This window comes from Triticum dicoccoides, chromosome 7A, assembly GCF_002162155.2.
Source record: "Triticum dicoccoides isolate Atlit2015 ecotype Zavitan chromosome 7A, WEW_v2.0, whole genome shotgun sequence".
Classification (NCBI taxonomy): Eukaryota; Viridiplantae; Streptophyta; class Magnoliopsida; order Poales; family Poaceae; genus Triticum; species Triticum dicoccoides.
In genome coordinates this window covers 362,457,930-362,467,998 of record NC_041392.1, presented here as the reverse complement: position 1 = coordinate 362,467,998, position 10,069 = coordinate 362,457,930, and positions in this window count along the sequence as shown.

Here is a 10,069-nt window from a genome sequence, read left to right as displayed (position 1 = left end):
TCCGTTTGATATTCCTTTTCTTCGAAACCCTAAAATAGGCAAAAAAAACAACAATTTGGGCTGGGACTCCGGTTAGTAGGTTAGTCCCAAAAATGATATAAAAGTGTAAAATAAAGCCCATTGACATCCAAAATATATAATATAATAGCATGGAGCAATCAAAAATTATAGATATGTTGGTGACGTATCAAGCATCCCCAAGCTTAATTCCTGCTCGTCCTCGAGTAGGTAAATGATAAAAGAAGAATTTTTGATGTGGTATGCTTTCTAACATATTTCTCAATGTAATTTTTCTTTATTGTGGCATGAATGTTCAGATTCGAAAGATTCAAGATAAAAGTTTAATATTGACATAAAAATAATAATACTTCAAGCATACTAACTAAGCAATTATGTCTTCTCAAAATAAAATGGCTAAAGAAAGTTATGCCTACAAAATCATATAGTCTGACTATGCTCTATCTTCACTACACAACATATTTAAATCATTCACAACCCCGATGACAAGCCAAGCAATTGTTTCATACTTTTGATGTTCTCAAACTTTTTCAATCTTCACGCAATACATGAGCGTGAGCCATGGATATAGCACTATATGTGGAATAGAATGGTGGTTGTGAAGAAAAAAAAGGAGAAGATAGTCTCACATCAACTAGGCATATCAACGGGCTATGGAGATGCCCATCAATAGATATCAATGTGAGTTAGTAGGGATTGCCATGCAACAGATGCACTAGAGCTATAAGTATATGAAAGCTCAACAAAAAAATTAAGTGGGTGTGCATCCAACTTGCTTGCTCATGAAGACCTAGGGCATTTTGAGGAAGCTCATCATTTGGAATATACAAGCCAAGTTCTATAATGAAAAATTCCCACTAGTATATGAAAGTGATATCATAGGAGACTCTCTATCATGAAGATCATGGTGTTACTTTGAAGCACAAGTGTGGAAAAAGGATAGTAGCATTGTCCCTTCTCTCTTTTTCTCTCATTTTTTTGGGCCTTCTTCTTTTTTATGGCCTTTCTCTCTTTTTTTATTTTCGTCCGGAGTCTCATCCCGACTTGTGGGGGAATCATAGTCTCCATCATCCTTTCCTCACTGGGACAATGCTCTAATAATGATGATCATCACACTTTATTTACTTACAACTCAAGAATTACAACTCGATACTTAGAACAAAAATATGACTCTATGTGAATGCCTCCGGTGGTGTACCGGGATGTGCAATGATGCATGAGTGACGTGTATGAAGAATTATGAACGGTGGCTTTGCCACAAATACGATGTCAACTACATGATCATGCAAGCAATATGACAATGATGAAGCGTGTCATAATAACGGAACGGTGGAAAGTTGCATGGCAATATATCTCGGAATGGCTGTGAAAATGCCATAATAGGTAGGTATGGTGGCTGTTTTGAGGAAGGTATATGGTGGGTTTATGGTACGGGCGAAAGTTGCGCGATACTAGAGAGGCTAGCAATGGTGGAAGGGTGAGAGTGCGTATAATCCATGGACTCAACATTAGTCATAAAGAACTCACATACTTATTGCAAAAATCTATTAGTTATCGAAACAAAGTATTACGCGCATGCTCCTAGGGGGATATATTGGTAGGAAAAGACCATCGCTCGTCCCCGACCGCCACTCATAAGGAAGATAATCAATAAATAAATCATGCTCTGACTTCATCACATAACGGTTGACCATACGTGCATGCTACAGGAATCACAAACTTCAACACAAGTATTTCTCAAATTCACAACTACTCAACTAGGATGACTCTAATATCACCATCTCTGTATCTCAAAACAATTATCAAGTATCAAACTTCTCATAGTATTCAATGCACTTCTATGAAAGTTTTTATATTATAGCAAATTTCCATGTTGTTCTAAAGGACTCTCAGAATAATATAAGTGAGGCATGAGAGAATAATAGTTTCTAGAAAACAAAACCACCACCGTGCTCTAAAAGATATAAGTGAAGCACTAGAGCAAAAACTATATAGCTCAAAAGATATAAGTGAAGCACATAGAGTATTCTAATAAATTTCAAATCATGCGAATCTCTCTAAGAAGGTGTGTACAGCAAGGATGATTGTGGTAAACTAAAAAGCAAAGACTCAAATCATACAAGACGCTCCAAGCAAAACACACATCATGTGGTGAATAAAAATATAGCTCCAAGTAAAGTTACCAATAGACGAAGACGAAAGAGGGGATGCCTTCCGGGGCATCCCCAAGCTTAGGCTTTTTGGTGCCCTTGAATTTTACCTTGGGATGCCATGGGCATCCCCAAGCTTAGGCTCTTGCCACTCTTTGTTCCATAATCCATCAAATCTTTACCCAAAACTTGAAAACTTCACAACACAAAACTCAAAATAGAAAATCTCGTGAGCTCCGTAAGCGAAAGAAAACAAAACACCACTTCAAGGTACTGTAATGAACTCATTCTTTATTTATATTGGTGTTAAACCTACTGTATTCCAACTTCTCAATGGTTTACAAACTCTTTTACTAGCCATAGATTCATCAAAATAAGCAAACTACACACGAAAAACAGAATCTGTCAAAAATAGAACAGTCTGTAGTAATTTGTAGCTAACGCAACTTCTGGAACCCCAAAAATTCTAAAATAAATTGCTGGACGTGAGGTTTATCTATTAATCATCTGCAAAAAGAATTAACTAAATAACACTTTCCAAATAAAAATGGCAGCAGTTCTCGTGAGCGCTAAAGCTTCTGTTTTTACAGCAAGATCAAAAAGACTTTCCCCAAGTCTTCCCAACGGTTCTACTTGGCACAAACACTAATTAAACACAACCAAAACAGAGGCTAGATAAATTATTTATTACTAATCAGGAGCAAAAAGCAAAGGAATAAAAAAAAACTGGGTTGCCTCCGAACAAGCACTATCGTTTAACGCCCTGATAGAGGCAAAGGTGTCCCGTCTTTCGATGAGATGATGGATATCGCTTTGGTGGCAGTCGACTTTGACGATCCGACTATGAACGTGCGAGGACGTCGCGCCTTAGCAATCGCTAAACCAACTCCGAGAGGTTATTGACCACGCCGGAGCATGATCAACCTGACCACGAGGGTCTGTTTCCTGCAAGCAAACGAAGAACAAGCAAGAAACTGAGATTGCAATCTGGATATTGCGAATATAAGATGAAAGATTTATTGATCAAGGTGGGGTTCTGTGACGCTTTGTCTGGTCGTTGAACACAAAAGAAGTACGCGAAGTTGCAGCTATGGCGAACTTTTAATCTAAACAAAACCCAAAGTCTAAACGATGCCCTAAGGGCTGTATATATGGAGGAAGAGGGGGCAATTTCGTGGCCCTTGGTGGAGGGGTCCGAAATCAACCCTATCTCTTGTTTCCCCACACATACGGACTCTAAAAATAGCCTATACTTATGTATTTCGAAATTACATGGGCCTGGCCCAATAATAAGGTGAAGCAGCACCTAAAATAGCCTCGGGACGAAATTTATGAAGTGGCATCTTGTATATTCCGTCCAAGGCTTCATGCACCCATTATGGTGGCTTCAAAGTCCTGAAATCATCACTTGTAACTCCGTTCTTGTTCCCCTTGCGCATGCCATCATCTCCATGCTTGTTCTTGCTCCAATGTTCATCCTTCTCCAAGCTAGGCCCTTCATTTGTAAGCAAAACAAATGTATCCAATTTAGGCAGCATCATATTCTCATGAACATTAGAATCATTACCAAGAAACGAAAGTACCTGGTAATTTAGTTGGCATGCACGAGCTCTAGTAATTGGTCCAGTATGTATAGCAGCAGGGGCTGTGGGTGTAACAATTGTATTGATGTCCTCATCATCCTCCCCTTCTTGAAATGAAGTCGTCCTCGACGGAAGTTCATCTTCCTCACCCAAATAAGGCTTCAAATCTGCAATGTTAAAAGTGGGACTAACCCCAAAATCTGCAGGCAGCTCAAGTTTATATGCATTATCATTTATTTTCTCTAACACCTTAAAGGGACCATCAGCACGTGGCATTAACTTTGATTTGCACAAATCAGGAAATCTATCCTTACGCAAATGTAACCAAACAAGATCTCCAGGTGCAAACACAACATGTTTTCTACCCTTATCTCCAGCAAGTTTATATTTAGCATTCATACGCTCAATGTTTTCCTTAGTTAACTCATGCATTTTGAAAATAAATTCAGCATGTTGTTTAGCATCAAAATTAACCTTCTCCGAAGATGGAAGAGCCAACAAATCAATAGGTGCACGAGGTAGGAAACCATATACAACTTCAAAAGGGCACATCTTAGTAGTAGAATGCAATGAACGATTATAAGCAAATTCAATATGAGGCAAGCATTCCTCCCACATTTTCTTATTATTCTTCAAAACAGCCCTAAGCATAGTAGACAACGTTCTATTGAGTACTTCAGTTTGTCCAACAGTTTGGGGGTGACAAGTAGTACTAAAAAGCAGTTTAGTCCCCAACTTAGCCCATAAACATCTCCAAAAGTGGCTAAGAAATTTAGTATCACGATCTGAAACAATAGTATTTGGCACACCATGCAAGCGAATAATTTCACGAAAGAACAAATCAGCAACACTAACAGCATCATCGCTTTTATGACATGGTATAAAGTGTGCCATTTTCGAGAATCTATCCACGACAACAAATATGCTATCCCTCCCCTTCTTTGTTCGAGGTAAACCTAAAACAAAGTCCATAGATATATCCTCCCAAGGAACACTAGGTACAGGCAAAGGCATATATAAACCATGAGGATTGAGTCGTGACTTAGCTTTTTGACATGTAGTGCAGCGAGCAATAAAACGCTCAACATCCCGTCTCATCTTTGGCCAAAAGAAATGTGTAGCAAGTACGTCCTCCGTCTTCTTCACGCCAAAGTGTCCCATTAATCCTCCTCCATGCGCCTCCTGCAACAACAAAAGACGAACGGAGCTAGCTGGAATGCATAGCTTGTTAGCACGAAACACAAATCCATCGTTAACGACGAACTTGTTCCACATTCTTCCTTCTTTACAATTCTGCATTACATCTTTAAAATCAGCATCATGCAGATATTGATCTTTGATGGTCTCCAAACCAAATATTTTGAAGTCAAGTTGTGAAAGCATAGTATAACGGCGAGACAATGCATCAGCAATAACATTTTCTTTTCCCTTCTTGTGTTTAATGACATAAGGAAAAGTCTCAATGAATTCAACCCATTTAGCATGTCTACGATTCAGTTTAGCTTGACTTTTAATATGTTTCAAAGATTCATGATCAGAATGTATAACAAATCCTTTGGGCCATAAATAATGTTGCCATGTTTCTAAAGTCCGAACAAGAGCATATAATTCTTTATCATAAGTAGAATAATTCAGACTAGGCCCACTCAATTTTTCAGAAAAGTATGCAACAGGTTTGCCATCTTGTAATAACACATCGCCTAATCCAATTCCACTAGCATCACATTCAAGCTCAAAAGTCTTATTAAAATCAGGAAGTTGGAGTAAAGGAGCATGTGTCAACTTATCTTTCAATACCGAGAAGGCTTCTTCCTGTGCGGTACCCCAAAGAAAAGGCACATCTTTCTTTGTAAGCTCATTGAGAGGTGCAGCAATGGTGCTGAAATCTCTCACAAAACGCCTATAGAATCCAGCGAGGCAAAGAAAACTCCTCACTTGTGTGCCCGTTTTGGGCTGCGGCCAACTCTCAATAGCTTCAATCTTGGCTTTATCAACTTCAATTCCCTGTGGAGTAACAACATAGCCAAGAAAAGATACTCGGTCGGTGCAAAAGGTGCACTTCCCAAGGTTACCAAACAAACATGCATCACGTAGAGCAATAAAAACAACACGTAAATGTTCCAAATGTTCTTCCAAAGATCTGCTATAAATCAATATGTCATCAAAGTAAACTACCACAAATCGTCCAACGAAAGCACGTAAAACTTCGTTCATTAATCTCATGAAAGTACTAGGTGCATTAGTTAACCCAAAAGGCATGACTAACCACTCATATAATCCAAACTTAGTTTTAAATGCTGTTTTCCATTCATCTCCCAATTTCATACGGATTTGATGGTATCCACTACGCAAATCAACTTTGGAGAATATTGTAGAGCCACTCAATTCATCAAGCATATCATCGAGCCTAGGAATAGGACGACGATAACGAAGAGTAATATTATTAATGCCTCTACAATCAACACACATATGTGATGTACCATCCTTTTTCGGCACTAGAATAATAGGAACAGCACAAGGACTAAGGGATTCGCCTATATAACCTTTGTCGAGAAGCTCTTGTACTTGACGCATAATCTCCTTCGTCTCCTCTGGATTGGTACGGTATGGTGCACGGTTTGGCAGTGAAGCACCGGGAATTAAGTCAATCTGATGCTCAATCCCTCGAATAGGCGGTAATCCCGGTGGCACGTCTTGTGTAAAGACGTCAGCGAACTCCTGCAAAATGTTAGTGACAGCAGGAGGCAAAGAGGAAGGCACGTCCTCGAATGAAAATAATGCCTCTTTGCACACAAAAGCATAGCAAACAGATTTGCTGAAATCTAGCTCATCAATGTCAGATTTGGTGGCAAATAAACATGCACTTTTCAATTTAATTTCAGGAGCAACACTAGATGGTTTATTATTAGGCTTCATTTGTTGCTCAAATTCTTTTGCCACAATCTGATTTTCACTCTTATTCTTCTCCTGTTTTGCTTTATTAGCTCTATTAATATCATCTTTCAAAATGGAATCAGGAGTCATAGGAAGCAAAGTAATATTTTTATCCTTATGAACAAGAGTATAGTGATTGTTTCTACCATGGTGTATAGAGTTTTTATCAAATTGCCATGGTCTACCAAGTAATAAGGAACATGCTTGCATAGGTACCACATCACAATCAACATAATCAGCATATGTAGAGATACTAAAATGCACACGAACAGTACGTGTTACCTTAACCTTGCCGCTGTTGTTGAACCATTGGATGTAGTAAGGATGTGGATGTGGTCTTGTGGTGAGAGAAAGCTTCTCCACCATGTCCATGCTAGCCAAGTTGTTGCAGCTCCCTCCGTCTATTATGACGCGCACAGAACGTTCCTTCACAACTCCCTTGGTATGGAACAAATTGTGCCTCTGATTTTGCTCAGCTTGTGTGACCTGCACACTCAAAACACGTTGAGCAACTAAACATTCATACCTGTCAGCGTCTTCAGGAGCCATGTATTGCGTCTTATGATCAGAATCATCTCCACCATGTTCTTCACGTGTAATAAGAGCCAAAGTCTCCTCATCATAGTCACTAATATCCACCATCGGCGGTAGCAATCATCACACGCGGAGATTTGCATTCTCTCGCATAATGACCTCCTCCCTTACAACGACGACAAATAATATCACTTGTGTGCCCTATTGATGCCATGGAAGAAGAAGAACTCTATGCAGGCCCAGCAGGTGCGCTCTTGGCAGATAATGGTGGTTGTGCCTGTTTTCTTGTATCACGACTGGAGGAGGCACCTGATTGAGGTGCTGGTGCAGTTGAAGTAGAAGATGCACGCGGTGTCCATGATGAAGGTCGGCCTGCAGAAAAGTTAGATCGCGCCAATGCTTGTCGATCCTGCACGTCACGTTCAGCTTTACAAGCAAGATGGAATAAACGAGTGATATTAGTATACTCCTTATAGTCTAGAATGGTCTGAATCTCTCTATTTAATCCACCCAGAAAACGTGCAAGCATAGCTTCATTCTCCTCAACAATACCACATCTAATCATGCCTGTTTGTAATTCCTGATAATATTCTTCTACAGAATTTTTCCCTTGTCTTAAGCGCTGTAATTTTTGAAGCAATTCACGTTGATAATATGGTGGAACCCAACGAGTACGCATAGCAGTTTTCAAAGCAGCCCAAGTAGTTGGAATAGGATATAATCTACAATGTTCAGACCACCATACACATGCAAAACTAGTGAAAGCACAAACAGCAGCAGCAACCCGTCTCTCCTCGGGATATTGTAAACATGTAAAACGTTGTTCAGTTTCTAACTCCCAAGTAAGATATATATCAGGAACATATCTACCCTCAAATGGTGGAATATTCAATTTTAGTTTAGGAATATGGACATCATCTCGTACCTGAGGTGGTGGTGCAGGCCTACCATTACGAATATATACCTGAGGTCGACCTGCTGGTGGTGGTGCTGGTGGGTGCACGTAGTTCTGATTTTGATCAACCTCATCCTCATTATCGCCCGCATACTCATCATCCTCCTGGGTACCAGCAGCAGCAGTAGCAGGAGCCAAAGAAGCATCAATAACAGGAACAGCAGCACCAGAAGTTTGGCCATCCTCAATAGGAACACGCTTCGCTCGTCCATACTGATTCGGAAGGATGCGTTGTTGTTGGTGTTGTAGAGGTGCGATAGATGCAGCCGGCGGCGGTGGTGGTAAACGCGCGAGCAATTCATTAAACTTGCTATCAAGCTTTGTTTCGAACGTCTTCTCCATGCCATCTATCTTCTCCATGGCCTCGTCAAATCTGTTTAGCACATCTTGCACCTGTCCACTCATCATTTGCTGAAATTTATCATGTAGCTGTTTGTTCGTCAGGTTCTCCCAATCAGTCTCATCGGCTTGTGATCCTACCATGGTTAGCAGCAAATAGAAACACACAAGAATATGATCCTACAGACTACTAAGAAGTGGTGGTGGTGTATCACAAACCCGTCAAGAAAATCTCAAATTCTTACCAGTTCTTACCCAGCAGCAGGTGGTGATCGGCAACCGTTGTAGTCCAAACTCTCAAAGCTTGGATAGAGCGATTACCAGGGAGAGTCAAACACACGACGTAGATGTATGTGGAACTAGGAAGGCTTATAATATGGTAGCAAAAGGGGTCAGCAAAAATCAATTCAGAGATGCAAACTTGAATAAACGCTCAACGACGGTACTGTGCTGGTCCTAGGCTAGACCGTGCTAGAGACGCGAGCCTAGAACACTAACAAAATCACGGCGCTGCACGTAAACAAGGGAAAAGCACACTCTGGATTTTTTTTCGCTCTTTTTTTTTGCGCTCTTTTTTTTTGCGCTGCTTTTTTTTTGCGAAAAATCACTATAATGGCGAGTGTCTCAAAACTCTTCCTAGGTCAAACTGACAGGATGGGCACGAAATTTTTTCGACCAATTTTTTTTTCGTTTTTTCGACTGCCCGGACCCAAAAACTGGAAACGGGTCAAAAAAAACTTCCTATAATGGCACCTGTCTCAAAACACTCAGAAACACCTAAAAATAGGATAGCCAGAATTTTTTTCGAAAAATGCTTTTTCGAAATTTTTTGGGCCTAAACGGAGGGCTGTGGGTGTAACAATGGTATTGATGTCCTCATCATCCTCCCCTTCTTCAAATGAAGTCGTCCTCGACGGAAGCGCATCTTCCTCACCCAAATAAGGCTTCAAATCTGCAATGTTAAAAGTGGGACTAACCCCAAAATCTACAGGTAGCTCAAGTTTATATGCATTATCATTTATTTTCTCTAACACCTTAAAAGGACCATCAACACATGGCATTAGCTTTGATTTGCGCAGATTAGGAAATCTATCTTTACGCAAATGTAACCAAACAAGATCTCCAGGTGCAAACACAACATGTTTTCTACCCTTATCTCCAGCAAGTTTATATTTAGCATTCATACGCTCAATGTTTTCCTTAGTTAACTCATCCATTTTTAAAATCAATCCAGAACGTTCTTTAGCATCAAAATTAACCTTCTCTGAAGATGGAAGAGGCAACAAATCAATAGGTGCACGAGGTAGGAAACCATACACAATTTCAAAAGGGCACATCTTAGTAGTAGAATAGTTCAGACTAGGCCCACTCAATTTTTCAGAAAAGTATGCAACAGGTTTTCCATCTTGTAATAACACACCTCCTAATCCAATTCCACTAGCATCACATTCAAGCTCAAAAGTCTTACTGAAATTAGGAAGTTGGAGTAAAGGAGCATGTGTCAACTTATCTTTCAATACCGTGAAGGCTTCTTCCTGTGCGGTACCCCAAACAAA